The sequence below is a fragment of the Microcaecilia unicolor genome, chromosome 8 (genome assembly GCF_901765095.1).
Source record: "Microcaecilia unicolor chromosome 8, aMicUni1.1, whole genome shotgun sequence".
Lineage (NCBI taxonomy): Eukaryota > Metazoa > Chordata > Amphibia > Gymnophiona > Siphonopidae > Microcaecilia > Microcaecilia unicolor.
In genome coordinates, this window is record NC_044038.1 from 144,154,955 (window position 1) to 144,172,382 (window position 17,428).

General features: G+C 39.1%; 1 protein-coding gene and 2 pseudogenes across 1 annotated transcript in view; all 3 read left to right on the forward strand.

Moving 5' to 3' along the window:
- Nucleotides 1-17,428, forward strand: part of LOC115476834 — a 557,863-nt pseudogene that overhangs the window by 84,326 nt on the left and 456,109 nt on the right.
- LOC115476707 (protocadherin gamma-A12-like) overlaps nt 1-17,428 on the forward strand; it is an 89,481-nt gene that overhangs the window by 16,498 nt on the left and 55,555 nt on the right. The window lies entirely within an intron of this gene.
- LOC115475896 lies at nt 1,514-12,848 on the forward strand (annotated as a pseudogene).

A 17,428-nucleotide genomic window follows, 5' to 3' on the forward strand; every position in this document is an offset into this window, starting at 1 on the left:
GACAAATTACATGTCCTTGTAGATCCTAGTAGTTTGGTTGGGGGTATTTTACAGCAACGTAGAAAGATAAATGATTGATTACTTTGCAAAGTGTTGTACATAGGAAGAAATATTTTAAAATCAATTCTCTCACCAATCAATCACCAACCTAATTGTTCAAGAACTGGAGTGATATGTTGGATATGTGAGCCTGGCACAAGATGGGCTGCAGTATTATGAAAAATCTGTAAGGATTTCATACTTGTGTCTGGTTTGGGACCTAAAGTGACTGACTGCATTAGAAACTGGTTAAGTGGAAGTAGACAGTGAGATTCAACTCATTAATTTATGAGGCTCTGTGGATCATAATCAAAAGCCTGCTGAAGTTTATCACCCTGCTATGTGTCTTGCATGATGATGTGATGGCCAGCATCTTGAGCGAAAGATCTGAGAGTGAAACCTTTCAAATCCAGATTGAGATTAAGCCAGGTTGTGTAACTGCTGTCACCTTGTTCACCATCTATCACTTTCCACTACATTTGAGATGATCTGCTTCCCACTGTCAGTATCCACCTGTGTTTCCCTCCTCACTTTTAGAGAGGTATTCTAATCCCCTGATCAAGGCCATTTGGACACTTCTCAAATCCAGTTGTAAGTGGATTATACTTTTTCCCTTTGCATGACCATAATCATTATATGATTTTTTTAAAGCGTTTTATTATCTTGCTGCCAAATTATGAATATTTTGGAGTGCTCAGAAAAAAACCTATGAGTTCTTATTTTCTGCAATTTTAACCACAGTGATGGTAGACCTCCAGAAACACAGATAGCAAGCAAAATCTTACAGCCTGCCTGTTTCCCAAGCAAAACACATGTTGAAAACAAATTGTTAGCAACCTGATGCTTTAGAAATAGTAAGCCTGACTTCAAAACATCAGAAGCCCATTGAGACCAGTATGGTCTACTTCCACATGAGTAATTTTCTTTACTAGTGTTTATCAGGGAATCAAAATTAACATATATGGAATGGAACTAGCAAATATTGTGCAAATTATAGATAATTGAATGCCATTTTTTCCTTTTCTTTTATCAGAATATATGTTCCTGTTTTGCCTTTTGTGGGAACAGTTTACCTTTATTAAAAATAAAGATGTAGGTTCAGATTTTAATGCTTATGCTTTTAGTTAGTCGGATGCATGGTTAACTTTTTAAATGTTGGCTTACAGCAAAACAGGTTACTTGAAGGGAAGTTCTCAAATTGTTTGATACGACACATGGTGGCGCTATTGGACAAATTGATGTTGAAACTGTTCTGGTTTGGATTCCCGGCAAATTGTGTCCTCTAACACTATTGCTACTGAAAGAGGAATGATCAAAACAGAGGTTTCAAATAAATACCTATATTGTAATTCATAGGACTCTGTATTTCTTCTAAAACAATTCATCAGCTGAATCAACTCTGGTAATTTAAACTGTTCTTGGGAATATCTGGAGGCCGCTGTTTTTTCGCCATCATAGGAGACTGAAGGACAAGATGGCGAGCAACTCTCTACACAGGCAAGTTGTGGCTTTCCTTATTTTCCTTTGTGTTACAGACGCAGGAACTGAAACACTTAAATACTCTATAGTTGAAGAAATGGAGATCGGATCCTTTGTAACTAACATTGGAAATGATCTAAGAGTGGATATTAGAAAACTGTCTACACGCAGGGCTCGAATAATGTCTGAGAGTAGTACGCAGTATTTTCAGCTGAACATAAATTCTGGCGATGTAGTAATAAAGGAAAAATAGACCGTGAAGATTTATGCGGGCGGATTGCCACCTGCCTGGTGTATTTCGAGTTTGTTTTGCAAAACCCAGTCCAGATTCACCGAGCTGAAGTGCAGATAAAGGATATCAATGACAATGCCCCCATATTCCCGAATAAACTGTTGGTTTTAAAAATTCATGAACTTTCTCAACCCAAGACTCGCATCCCGTTGGAAAGAGCTCTGGATTCAGATGTAGGTGTTAACCACGTACAAATTACACAATTAGTCCGAACGAATAGTTTCAGCTTGATGTCATAATCGCAGCGATGGCATGAAGTATGCGAGCTGGTTTTGGAGAAAGCAGATAGATCGTGAGGAACAACAAGAAATACATTTAATACTCACTGCTATAGACGGAGGTTTACCACCGAAATCGGGTACCGCCCAAATAAAGATTTTAGTTCTAGATGCCAATGATAATTTTCCCCAGTTCAGCCAATCAATTTATAAGGTTCAGTTAAAGGACAACAGTGCTCAGAATTCCTTGGTCTCCAAAGTTGAAGCCACTGACAAGGACCAGGGCTCATATGGAGAAATAACCTATCATTCAGCCAGGTAGCTGAAGAAGTTTTTAAATTCTTTAAGTTAAACCAATCCACGGGTGACATAACTGTCAGGGGTTCCATTGATTTTGAAGAAACAAGAATGCATGAAATAAACATTCAAGCAACCGATGGGGGCGGGTTATCTTCCCATTCTAAGGTTCTTGTTGAAATTCTGGATGTAAATGACAATTCACCAGAAGTGATAATTACATCAGTTATTAGTCCAGCTCCAGAAGATTCTTTGCCCGGTACAGAGATCGCCCTTTTCAGTGTGAGAGACCGAGACTCTGAAGAAAACGGAAAGGTTGTTTGTTCAGTCGAAGGCATCACACCTTTCTCCTTAAAATCAAGTATCAAGAATTATTACTCTCTGGTTACGGAACTTCCTTTAGACCGAGAGAAAATATCAGATTATAATATAATCATTACTGCAAGGGATTGTGGGTCTCCAATCTTTCTAGCCAAGAAACAATCCGGTACAAATATCAGATACTAATGACAACCCTCCTGTATTTAACCAGAATTCATACACCATCTATGTTAATGAAAACAATAATCCATCCTTATTGATTGGCACATTACATGCTGTTGATATAGACTATGCGGAAAACGCCAAAATTACGTATTCTTTATTGCCAATGCCTGATGAAGTAAGTGAAATTTCTGTGGGCCTCCTACGTTTCCATCAACCCAGAGAATGGAAAGTTATACGCACTACAATCCTTAGATTATGAAAAGATTCGAGATTTCCGGGCGGTTTGTGAGAGCTACAGTTGGAGGCTCCCCTTCATTAAGCAGTAATGCAACCCTTCAGTTCCAAATAATTGATGAGAATGACAATCCCCCCCATCATTCTATATCCTGTACAGGACGGCGCTTCTCTTTCTAGTGACCTGGTACCCAGATCAGCGCTTGCTGACTATCTGGTCACTAAGGTGGTGGCGGTAGATGGAGATTCGGGTCAGAACGCCTGCTCTCTTACCAGCTACAAAATCCACAGATCCCAGTCTATTAATATAGTTGAACATAACGGAGAAATAAGGACCAGCAGACCAATAACGGAACGAGACAATATGAAGCAAAAACTTGTCATCTTTGTACGAGACAATGGGAAACCATCTTTCTCCACCACTACAATATTAAATGTACTTCTGTTGACGGATTTTCAGAACCATACTTGCAATTCTCGGATTTACATAGCGAAGAAAGTAAAGGATAGTAAATTAACTGTGTATTTAGTGATTGCATTAGCTTTGATTCATTTGTTTTTCTGGTTTCCATGGTGGTATTATCATTGGCAAGATAATTAAAACACGAAGATCTCAAGAGAAATATGTTTCAGCCTTTTATGGTGACAGCAATGTGCCGAATAATTTAATAGATTTAAACGGACCGGATTCTCTTCTCAGTCTTATGGATATGAGGTGTGCTTAACTACGGAATCGGGTTTAAATGAATTTAAATTTCTTCGACCCTACTGTCAATATTCCTGATCGTAATAGACCTATGAGGTAAACGTTGGAAGCAATCACAACTCTCAAGTGCTATCCAGTCCCTGGATCATGATGCTCTTTGACAGAGGTAAGCAAATATTTATTATAATACTTTAGTTTCATCTGTGCAAATAGTTCCTGTAAATTATTGTAGCTCAATAGAAGTATCAGATTCAATAGAAGTATCAAATGATATTTCAACATAAATTTAAGAATATTATGTATGAAAGAGATATGTTTCCTCATCTATGACATTTTTTGCACATATGTGTTTTTTGTATTTTTGGTTCATGTAAGCCATGGCTAATATCGTTTTTGCATTTTAACGAGATCAGTTGTGGCTATATAAGAACATAAGTTTTTGCCATACTGGGACATACCAAAGGTCCATCAAACCCATTATCCTTTCCAAATGTGCCCAATCCAGGTCACAAGTACCTGGCAAGATCCCAGGACAGTAAAACAGATTTTATGCTGCTTATCCTAGAAAATAAGCAGTGGAATTTCTGAAGTTCATCTTGATAATAGCTTATGGATTTTTCTTTTAGGAAATTATCCAATCTTTTTAAAATCCTGCTAAGCAAACTGCTTTACCACATTCTCTGCCAATGAATTCCAGAGCTTAATTACATGTTGGGTGAAGAAAATATTTCTCTGATTTGTTTTAAATTTACTACTTGCTAGCTTCATTAGTGCCCCCTAATCCAAGTATTTTTTGGAAAGAGTAACAAGCAATTCAAGTCTACCCATTCCATTCCACTCAGTATTATGTAGACCTCTATCATAGCTCCCTTCATCCATCTCTTCAAGCTGAATAGCCATAGCTGCTTTCCCTGAGATTCTATATATAGTGCCTTAATTTACCAGGTGGAAATTGAAGGGTATTCTATAACAATGCACCTAATTTTAGCATAATGGCTGTAACTACATTTGGTCGCATGGAGAGGTGCTTGGCATTATTCTTTATACCGTAGGAAATTTAAGTCTATTCTATAAAGTGTAGGCATGCTTTACAGAATACGCCTAGGCATATTTTTTCCACATGGAATTTTCAGGCACCATAGATTCTAGCCCTTTAGCATTTCCTCATAGGGAAGTTGTCCCATTCCCTTTATCATTTTCATCACCCTTCTCTGTACCTTTTCTAATTCTGCTATATCTTTTTTGAGATGCAGTGCCCAGAATTGCACACAATATTCAAGGTTCGGTCACACCATGGAACAATACAAAGGCATTATAACAATCTCATTTTTGTTTTCCATTCCTTTCCTAGTAATTCCTAACATTCTATTGCTTTCTTAGACACCACTGCACACTGAGCAGAGAGTTTCAACATGTCACTAACGATGACACTGAGATCCTTTTTCCGGGCAATGCCTCCTAATGTGGAATCTTGCATTATGTAGCTATAGTTGGGTTCCTCTTTCCCACATGCATCACTATGCACTTGCCTTTTGGATGCCCAGTCTCCCAGTCTTGTAATATCCTCTTGTGATTTAACAACTTTAAATGACTTAGGGGTATGATTACTAAGGTGTGTTAGCATTTTAACACACCTGTAAATTTAAGGCATGTTAAACGCTAATGCGCCTATACATTTCTATGGGAACATTAGCATTTAACGAGCGTAAACCATGTACACACATTAAAACGCTAACGCTCCCATAGCACTGCTTAGTAAACATAGGTGTTAGTGTCATCAGCAAATTTAACTACCTCACTGGTTATTCCCATCTCTAGATCATTTATAAATATGTTAAAAAGCAGTGGTCTTAGCCCAGACCCCTGGGGAACCCCACTATCTACCCTTGAGAATACTAACCATTTAACTGTACTCTCTGTTTTCTATTAACCAGTTTTTAATCCACAATAAAACATTACCTCCTATCCCGTGACTTTCTAATTTCCTCAGGAATCTTTCATAAGGTACTTGAAAATCCAGATACACAATATCAACTGGCTCACTTTTATCCATGGGTGAAATTTATATATGTTCCTGTTTACTTAAGTGTGCAGTGAGCCATACAATGTAAAGACTTAACATAAAAATGAAGCAAAACACAGTAGCACAGTTTAAGCAATTTAAACATTTATTGCAAAGTATAATAATGTAAATTACTAAAAAAATAATAGTCATATTGTGAATCATCACCAGCACAAGATGAAAATCCTTCATACTCTTCAGAAACATCCGAATCCATAAAATGTTCTGCTAGAAATGTTTCTACTGCAAGATCAGTTTCTTGCAACAGTTCTACTTCTGAGTCATACTCATATTCATACAATAAAGGTGGGTTATCATCAACAAAAATCCTTGCCTTTTTGAACCTATTAACTATTGTTTCAGGCTTGATGGCATCTCATGCAGCCAACACCCATTTCTGCAATTCAGCGTAGGTTGTACACTGTTGCTTCTTGGAAGGACTGACCGAGTGGATGCTAGTTGTCGTCCATCTTTCCCTCTCCATTCTAACAAGTGTCTTCAATGGATGATTTACAGCAATGTATATTGGCTGAAACTTGCAAGTTAGGCCCTTGGGTATCAGAGCAATATGAGCACCAGCCTTATTTATTATTATTATTATTATTTATTTGTTTGTTTGTTTTGTTGTTGTTGTTGAATCAGCACAGGCAGAAGAAAACATGGCTAAAGATATAAAGAGAGGTGACAAGACTTTTTTCAGATATGATGGAAGGAGGCTAGAAAAGGAGTTATAATACTGAAAGATGCTGAGACCCACTATGTGGAGAGTGATGAGGAAAAAGGAAATGTGCTAAACTAATACATCTGTGTTCATGGAAGAAAATCCTGGAGAAGGAACGCTGTTGACTTCCAAGGGTATATATAGAGAATGCAGTAGATACTGTACCTTTGTACTGCTATGGATTCATAGCCTGTCTCACTGACACAGACTACTCAATAATTACCATGGATTCTTTTGGATTTGTATTAGGTAAATGAGACCTTTATTAGAGGTGCAAAAATCTACAATGATTAAGATATATATACAATGATTAAATCATCTAACTAAAGAAAGCTATAAGACAGATATATACATATTATACATACAACATCACTGGTCAGGAATTTCAGGCCCTTATCTCATCAGCTGGGAGGCCTGTTGCAGCGAAAGCCCGAAGTCTCCTTATGACCAGGAACAAGTCCTCTGCGTGATATGTCTACCCACAGATGAACCTCAAACTCTGCTGCAACAAGCCCCACTTTTTATTAGCTAAAACTCATGTTCAGAGCTACGGAAAATTACAGAATGCTTCTCTGTTTAGGGAAACAAGCCATACTGTGGGAACGTTGTCACATGTTTTCCAAGTCCAGGTGGCCAGTCTGAACTTTGAAAACAAGCACCATCCTCCTCTTCACATACCAAATTAATTAGAGCTGTGTCTTATCTTCTGCATTCCAACTTATTTTTGTATTTACAAGGAAAGTTACTTTTGGTCAAAGACAGAAGATTTCAAAGTGTATTATCGGACAAAGCAGGGTTGAAAAGCAAACCTTTATATCTTTCATTACAACCTTTTATTGAAGAAAGCATTTATGAACAACTAGAAAAGTAGAAAGTGGACATATCAGTGGGTCCAGATGGGATACATCCCAGAATACTGAGGAAACAGAGAAATTCTGGCAGGACCTTTTAAGGGTTTATTTAATAGATCATTGGAAATGAGAAAGGTTCCACAAGATTGGAGATGAGCAGATATGTTCACTCTTCACAAAAGAGGGGTCAGGGAAGAAGTAGGAAACTAAAGGCCAGTAAGCCTCACTTCAACGAACTTCCTGAATTCAGTGGATTACAAGATCTAAGGCAATATGGTTTTTACCAAAGAACAATCCTGCCAACTGAATCTGATTGGTTTCTTTGATGGCTGACCAGGATAAAGGACATGCAGTAGATGTAATTTACTTGGATTTCAGCAAAGCTTTTGATACAGGTCCTCACAGGATGCTCCTGAAAAAACTATGTAGGCTGACATTAGGACCCAAAGTGATGTCCTGGATTGGAAACTGGTTGACTGACAGATGACAGAAGTTGGTGGTAAATTGAATCTGCTAAGAGAAAAGGAAGTTAAATAGTGGAGTGCCTCAGGGATTGGTACTGGGACCAACTCTAATATATTTGTGATCAACATTGCTGAAGAATTAGATGGAAAAGTTGCCTTTTTGTGGATGACATGAAGATTTCCAACAGGGTGGACACCATGGAGGGAGTAGAAAATATGAGAATAAATCTATAAAATTTAAAAGGATGGTCTGAGGTCTTGCAGTTAAAATTTAATACAAGGAGTAATGCACTTCAGGTGTATAAATGCAAAGGAGATGTATGAGATAGGAGTGAGAGACTGATAAGCCCAGTTCAGGAGAGAGACCTTGGGGTGATAATGTCTGAGGACCTCAAGGAGGTAAAATAATGTGACAAGGTGGTGGCCATAGCCAGAATAATGCTAGGCTGCATAGAGAGTGGCATAACCAGCAGAAGATGTTAATGCCCCTATACAAGTCATTGATGAGGTTCCACTTGGAGTATTGTATTCAGTGGGCCATATCTCACAAAGGACATAAAAAGATTTGAAGTAGTTCAGAGAAAAGTGACAAAATGGTATGGGGTTTGTGCCAAAAGATGTATGAGAAGAGACTTTATGGCCTGAATATGTGTACCCTAGAGAAGGGTTCTCAACCCAGTCCTCAGGACACAACAAGTCAATCAGGTTTGCAGGATACCCACAATGAATATGCATGAGATAGATTTGCATACAATGAAAGCAGTGCATGCAAATTTATCTCATGCATGTTCATTGTGGATATCTTGAAAACCAGACTGACTTGGTGTGTTCCGAGGACTAGGTTGAGAACTCCTGCCCTTGAGGAAAGGAGGGATAGGCGATATATGATACAAACATTTAAGTACTTGAAAAGTATTCACATACAAACAAATGTTTTCTAGGGAAATGGTAGAACTAGAGGACATGAGTTGAGGTTAAAGGTGAAAGATGCTGGAGTAATGTCAGGAAGTACCTTTCACAAAGAGGATGATGGATGCCTGGAATGCCCAGAAACATTGATGGATTATTGGTTTAATCAAGTGTCGACAATTAATTTTATTTGGAATATAAGGACAGAGCCAGGCAGACATCTATGGTCTATTTCCCAGAAACATCAAAGAAAGACCATGATCAAATATATAATATCGCATTCATTGTTGACTTAATCTTGAATTGATAATGAATGTGACTGTTGGGCAGACTGGATGGACAATTCAGGTCTTTATCTGCAGTCACTTACTATGTTACTATGAATGTGACTATGCTTAAACCAAAATTATAAAACCACTCTTCCAAGATTGTATCAAATGTAATGCCTATATGTGGTTAGCAATTTGGCAAAATGCTAACTGCCCTGTTTGTGATGCCAGCGTTTGATTAATGAAGGAGTGTGGGCCTGAACTGAGTGGCAGGTGCGGCTCTGACCACTTTGTTGGGCAGACTGAATGGATCCTGCAGTTCTTTATTTGTTTCAGAAGAGTTTGCACTGCGTGTGCGGTCTTTCTGAAAGAGCATGACATTGCTCCCATAAAAATTTTTTAAAGACCAATACCCTCCTCCCAAAAGAGAACATTCCCATAAACAACAATATGACATGAACATTTTGGGGCTGCACACCCCTACTTTTCAGTAGTAGTTCAAGCTGAGTGTTAAGTGCCCAAGAGCATCAGTGGAATTTGATCCCTGGCTTAACTAGTTCTCAACCCACTTATCCCATTAGGCTACTTCATTACTCCATCCTAGTAGTTAGCAGGGGCTGCTACGCTGGTTAACCACCTAATATGGAAGGAGGACATGACACTGGTGGGAAATATACCTTACTGTTAACACAGATGTAGTTACTGTGCATTGAAAGTTAATATGGCAGATAATATGGCACCATTAATGCTACCTGAATATGCATTATCTGCAATGCATTTAGATCAGATTCTATAACTGGTGCTCAAAGATGGGTGCCAGAAAAAATTGGTGCTAAGTGTAATTCTATAAAGGCAACTTTGTAGAATCGCACATAGTGCCAAATCCTGCACCCTAATTTTGGGCGCCAGACTTAGGCCTGCTGAAACCTAGTATAAATGCTAGCACCCAAGTTGGACACCCTGACCCAGTATTCTGTACCAATATGCACAATTTTTCACAATGCCCCTAACATGCCTATGTCCGTCCCATGGCCATGCCCCCTTTATTTTGTTGTGCACGATGGAGTTTGAGCACCTGGCATTATCAAATAGTGTGCAAATCCCAATTGGTGCCAATTAACTTCAATAATTGGTTATTAGTATCCGATTATTGCTCATTAGTGGTTCACTGGCCAATTAAGTTGTGTGTGCATCTCGGGAGTGCACCCAAATGTGGACACCAAAATCTGGACGCGCTATATAGAATCCAAGGGCTAGTGTTTTGCCTGTTCCTTTCTTGAGGAATGGAGGAAGCAGAATTTTCCTTCCTTTCTATCCCCTGTACCTGCACAATCATTTTACTTTGCAAAGAAACATTTGAACAATGCAGGCATTTTTTTTAATGTTAACAATAAATCTTTTGAGTGCTTTATTGCAAATCTGTAATTGTGATGCTTGCTAGCTAGTTTCAGTTGAGGTGATCTTCAATCTGATACCTTCCTGAAGCTTCAGCAGATATTAGCATTGATTTGATTTGACTTATTAACTTAAACCACTTAGCAAGTATCAGACATTCTGAAACACAGAAACATCCTTCTGTTTCTATTTTTTTCATTGTTTTTCTCTTTCAATTGACCTTGTGTGCCTAGGTTCTTCTCAGTACTCTATGGGTTTACCATTTAGTGTTACAATAATGTATGAATATAAAGGATAACTGTAATGTAACAGAGAGAGGGAACTAAGTACAAAAAAAGCCCAAGCAAAAAAACAAACAAAAAAAAACAGCACGAAGGGCCTTTAAAAACAAAGGGAACACAGTTCTTTCGTTAGAAAAATCCTTTAATATTGAACTTTGATTGAAGAAAGACCCGACACGGGCCATGTTTCGGTGCTACTGCACCTGCATCAGGGGTCACACCAATGACAAAGGAGGTTTCAACAGACTAATTTCAAGCATCTGATGTTTTCCAAAATTTTGTATGATGTGTTTTTTTCTTCTTGAGACTTACACTGACGGTGTGCGTGAGTTTTGCACTGCATTATATCTGAAGGAACATATACAAAATTTTGGAAAACATCAGACTTTTGAAATTAGTCTGTTGAAACCTCCTTTGTCATTGGTGTGACCCCTGACGCAGGAGCGGTAGCACCGAAACACGGCCCGTGTCGGGTCTTTCTTGAAACAAAGTTCAATATTAAAGGATTTTTCTAATGAAAGAACTGTGTTCCCTTTGTTTTAAAGGTTCGTGCTGTTTTTTTTTTTTTTGCTTATAAAGGATAACTGAGCAGATGTTTCACAGATGTATGTGCTGTTTTGGACGGCACTAATAACCCCCTTTTTCCCTTTCTCGCAATATTTTCTCAAGCAATCAGACCATTTTGTCTTAAAGTCACTGTTTGAGCGACTGATGCAGATTTTCAAACTAAACACTGTAACAAGAGGCATGTAACAACGTAACAGTATGAATGTACTGTAATTTCTGCCTATATGTTTCTTTACACCAATAGAAGTTATTTTAAACTGTATTCACACATTTTTATTTTCATAATCCAATGTTGTTGCTTACTTAACTATTGATTGATTTTGATGCTATGTGGCGCTGTTCATCAGTATTCTACTGATACATAACTAAGGCCCCTTCAACCCATTTTGTATAGAGTATAGAGACAAAGCAGGAAGAGCAAAACCAATCAGAAAAAAATTAGCATTAAAAAAGTCTTAAAGATGCTCAGATACATATTCTAAATAGTAAAACAAAACGTCATGTGCAGTAAGATTCCTGGAAACTGAAAGATCTAGTTTGGAATCGCTGTCTATTTTTTAAGAAAAGACCGTGTGACTGTAGAAATGGCGGACGTCATACAATAGCTGACCTTCACAAGGCAAGTTCTCATTTTGTTTATTATATACTAGGATAGGTTTTCCAAAACAATCGATATTTTATATCCGAAGAAATGGAGTGCGGATCCTTTATGGGCAATAATACAAAAAAGTAAGGGCTGGATGTTGGAAGGGCCGAATAATTACGTGAAAGGCGCAGTAGGCAGTATTTTGAATGCAGCATAACAATTGGAAATACGTTAATTTAAGAGAAAACAGAACAGTTGTGTCAGGAGACAGAATCTTGTACCTTATTTTATGATATATTGTTGAAAAATCTACTAAACATCTTACACGCTGAAGAAGATTGATAACAAATGACAACATTCCTATTTTTCCTGATAGTCAAATGGTTTTAGAAATTCAATAAACAATCACTGGGGAATTTCAGTTTTCTCTAGGAGGCACCACCGATTTAACATATAAAGCAATTCTTTCCAGAACTAAACAATTAATCCAAATAACTAGAGGTCGGGACAAGAGCAGATGGAATTAAAACTACAGAGCTAGTGTTGCAAAAATGGCAGTCAGGAAGAATAGGCAGAGGTTGGTTTGATTAACTTTGACTGCTGTAGCTGTCGTTCTCCACAAAGTAAACTTCCAGACATATCTACTATTCTGGACGACAATAAAAACCCTCTCTTCCCATTCTCACAATATTTTCTCAAGCAAACGGGCCAGTTTGGCAGTGCATACAGGAACATTGGAAGCTTTTGAGATCAGAGCCACAGATGGTGGCGGTCATTCTTGGTGGTCCAGACTTCATGTCGAGGTTGTGGATGAAAATGACAATGCACCTGAACAAACATTGACATCTGTTACCAGCCTAGTTCCTGAAGACTCTGAGACAGAGACAATACTTGCTTCATTTACTGGCGATGATCAGGTTAGGGAGACAATGGAAGAACACTGCATGCCATCCCAGATTCTGGACCAGAGAAAGTGCCAGGTTATAATCTAGCTGTTCATTTCATTCATTTATCTGTGCGTCCACTCACTGAATCTGTACCATTGGAGGCCATTTGATGTAGTAGGTTTAGGGTCTTTCATTGTAAGCACTTGGAAGACCATTAAGGTGGAAATATCAGATGCTAATGTCAACCTCCATCTTGGTTTTAACCAACCATCATATACCAGAGACCAAAAGAAAAATAATCAACCAGTGATAGTAATTGGATCAGTGAATGTTATTGTTTTAGGCGCAAGGTTAAATGCTACTGTAATATATTCATAATTGTCTAGACGTATCCAGGGTTTTCTTATTTCTTCTTATATAGAAACAGAAACATGATGGCAGAAAAGGGCCAAATGACCCATCCAGTCTGCCCTTCCTCAATAACCAATAGCTCCTCCTTTTCCTAAGGGATCTCAAGTGCCAGTCCCAATTTTCTTAAATTCTGATACAATCTTCATTTCCACGACCTCCACTGGGAGTCCATTCCACGCATCCACCACCCTTTCCTTGAAATAGAATTTTCTTAGATTCTTCCAAAGCCTATTTCCTCTTAACTTCATCCAATGCTTTCTCATTCCAGAGTTTTTCTTCATTTGAAAAAGACTCACCTCCTGTATTAAAGCCACTGAGGTATTTAAATGTCTCTATCATATTCCCTGTCTCCTGCCTGTCTTCCAGTGTGTACATGTTGAGGTTCATGAGCCTGTCCCCATATGTTTTGTGACAGAGACCATTTACCAGTTTGGTAGCCGCCCTTAGCACCAACTCCATTGTGTTTATATCTTTCTATAGGTGTGGTCTCCAGAATTGCATACAGTACTCCAAATGGGGCCTCACCAGAGACTTATACAAGGGCACTATCACCTCTTTTTTTCCTGCTGGTCATTCCTCTCCTTATGCGCCCAAGCACCCTTCTGGCTTTGATTGTCACCTTTTCTACCTGCTTGGCCACCTTAAGGTCTTTGGACACAATCACCCCAAGGCCTGCTCTTCTTCCATACACAGAAGCACTGCAGCCCGATACTGTACCGCCCCCTTGGATTATTGCAACCCAAATGCATGACCATACATTTCTTAGCATTAAATCTTAGTTGCCAATTTTCAGACCAGTCTTCAAGCTTCACTAGATCCTTCTTATGTCATCCACACCCTCAAGGGTGTACACCACACCCTACTACAGAGTTTGGTATCATCTGCAAAGAGACAAACCTTACCAGACAGCCCTTCCACAATATCACTCACAAAGATGTAAAAAAGGGCTGGCCTGAGGACCGATCCCTGCGGCACATTACTGATAAAATCCCTTTCCTCAGAGCAAGCTCCATTTACCACTACTCTCTGTTTCCTCCCATTTAACCAGTTTTTAACCCAGTCAGTCACTTAGGTCCCATGCCAAGGGCACTCAGTTTATTTATCAGTCACCTGTGTGGAACCATGTCAAATGTTTTGCTAAAATCCACCACATCTAGCATCCCTCCCAAATCCAACTGTTTGGTCACCAGTCGAAGAAATCAATCAGATTCATCTGACAACACCTGCCTCTAGTGAAGCCATGCTGCCTCGAATCCTGCAGTTCTTCAGTTTGAGAAACCTCACAATCCTTTGCTTTAGAAGTGTTTCCATTAGTTTACTCACCACAGAGGTCAGACTGACAGGTCTGTAATTACCAAACTCCTCCTTCTGCTCTTCTGCAATGGGATCAAATTCGCCCTTCTCCAGACCTCCAGGACCACTCCAGACCCTAATGATGCATTGAAGAGATCAGACAATGAAGCCACCAGAACATCTCTGAGTTCCTTGAGTACTCTTGGATGCATCCTATCAGGCCCCATCGCTTTGTCTACTTTTAGTTTACCTAGCTCCTCACAAATACAGTCTTCTGAGAATCAGCCCTGGTCTCCCACACATCCAATCCCCTTAGAATTTGTTTTCTGCAGTCCTACCCCTGGCCTTTCATCCATGATCACAGAACAGAAATAATTGTTAAGCAGTTCAGCTTTATCTTTATTGGCTTCTACATATTTCTCCCCCTCAGCTTAGAGCCTCACAATGCTATTTTGGCACTTCCTCATGTCACTTATATATCTGAAAAATGTCTTGTCCTCCAATTTTATCATATCGGCTATCTTTTCTTCCATTTGTCTCTTCACTTTCCTGATAGCTTTTCCAGCTTCTCTTAGCTTTTCCAGGTATTTTTGTTTGTCTTCTGAGTCCTCTTGTAACTCATGAAGGCTAATCTTCTTACTCTTACCTTTTCAGCTACTGCATTCAAGAACCAGAGCAGCCTTCTTTTCCTCTTACTCATGTAATTTTCTGACATAAAGGTTACTCGCCTTTAAAACAGCTGCATTCAGTTTCACCCACTGCTGTTCTACTTCCTTCAGCTGTTCCCGTCCAACCAACTCTTCCTTGAGAAATTCCCCCATCTCAGCAAAGTCTTGAAATCTAGGACCTTCAATTTCGAATAAGCCCTCTCCCCCTTTGTCATAATATTGAACCATACCATTCAGTTATCACTAGATGCCAAATGATCTCCAACAGTAATACCAGAAACAATGCCCTCATTTGTAAGCAAGGGGTCTAGAATAGCTCCATCCCACATTGGTTCCATCACCCACTGCTGAAACAATTCTTCCTGTAGAAAATTCAAGATCCCTTTGCTTTTAGTTGATCCCACTGCAGTGACACCCCAATTGACATCCGGCATATTTAAATCTCCTCTCAGTAGTACTTCCCCTTTCCTAGCTATCTTATGGGTTTCCTCTATTTAGTCTCTGTCCATTTCTCCTGACTGTGAAGAAGACCTGTATATTACACCAATGTAAATACATTTTCCTTTTCCTCGTGCTAGTTTAACCCACAGCACTTCTTCCTTACTCCATACATCCTGCAGTTCTGTCACTTGGATATTATTCTTAATATATAATGCTACGCCACCCTTTTTTTATACCCTGTCCTTCCTGAATAGATTATTGCCAGGTATAACTACATCCCAGTCATGGTTCTCCATGAACCACATCTCTGTGACTGCCACTATATCCAAGTCAGCTTCTATCATTTCAGCCTCTAGATCTAGGCATTTGTTTACCATACTACGAGCTTTGGTATGTAAGACTCTTCAGATGTTACCCTGTTTTTCTATTTCTATAGGGATATTTGATGTCTTACCTTCTTGAGGATTGTTTATGACTTTGTGGCTTTTCTCACCCATCCCCAGCAAATTTATCTTAAAGCTTTCTTTAATACTTTAGCCATTCTGTTACTGAAGACACTTCATCCCTTTCTTGAAAGATGAACATCATTGTCACTCAGTAGCTCTTGGAAAATCATCCCATGGGGAAGGAAACTGAAGTGCCCACATTGTCCCTATCTGCACAACCACACATTTAGCTCCAGGATGCAAACTTCCCTCAGTCGGCCTTTACTTTTGACAGGAAGAATCGATGAGAACACCGCCTGCATGCCTAGGTGCTTTACCTTCTGACCCAGAGTCATGAAGTCACGTTTGATATGTTCAGTAGGATACCTAGCAGTTTTATTTGTGCCCATATGGATTAGCAGCATGGGATAATGGTCAGTAGGCTTGATGAGTCTAGGCAATCTTTCCACTATATCTCAAATCTTAGCACCAGACAGATAGCACACCTCCCTGGACATCATGTCTGGTTGGCAGATGAGCGCCTCAGTACCCCACAGAGGAGAATCACTGACCACCACTACCTTTTGCTTCATATCGGCCACCGATCTGGGTGCCTTGGGATTTTTGATCATTGCTTCCTCCTGTTTCCGAGACATTTTCAGTTCTTCTACCTCCAGGGTTGTGAACTGATTCTTCAGTTCAACAGAAGATAGAGTTGGGGTGTTCTGGCAATTTATTCCACTCTTGCAGTCAAGTAATAGAAAAAATATGCCTCCTTGTCTGTTCCAAATGAAACAATCGAAAGTCCGGAACTGTTAACAAACAAATGTTGTCCAAATGAAGCACCTGCTGTGGATGATATAGATGAACACAATCTGATAAATACTGAGATGAATCATGATGCACACAATAATGAAAAAGCAAGAACAATTTGTACTTGATTCTATCATGCATAGTTAACCAGTTTAACTTCTGAAACCAAGATGTAATGTGTTCATATTTTGACAGCACTTATAAGAAGCGGACTGTCGAATTCAAACATCAAAAACCTCTTTCGTAAAAACTTAAACTGACATTAAATCCTTCCAAGGAAACACAAAAACAATATCATCTATATAAGAGAAATATTTAATTTCAAAGGGTTCTAAGACTTTTCCCATATCTTTTAAATAAAATTAAAAAGTATAGGGGATAATGGTGAGCCATGAGGGACTCCACATTTCATAAACCATGGAAATGAATGCTGCTTCTGCCACAACACCTGGATAGACCTTTGTTTCAAAAATCCTGTGAACCAAGTTAAAACTCTGCCAGCACATCCCACTGCAGAGAGCATTGTAAACAGAGTGCCATGGTTCCACCAGATCAAAAGCAACTGAAAGATCCAGCTGCATCACAAAAACACACAAGTTTGCAGGGCATTGTAAGGCACTGTAGGGTAACAGAA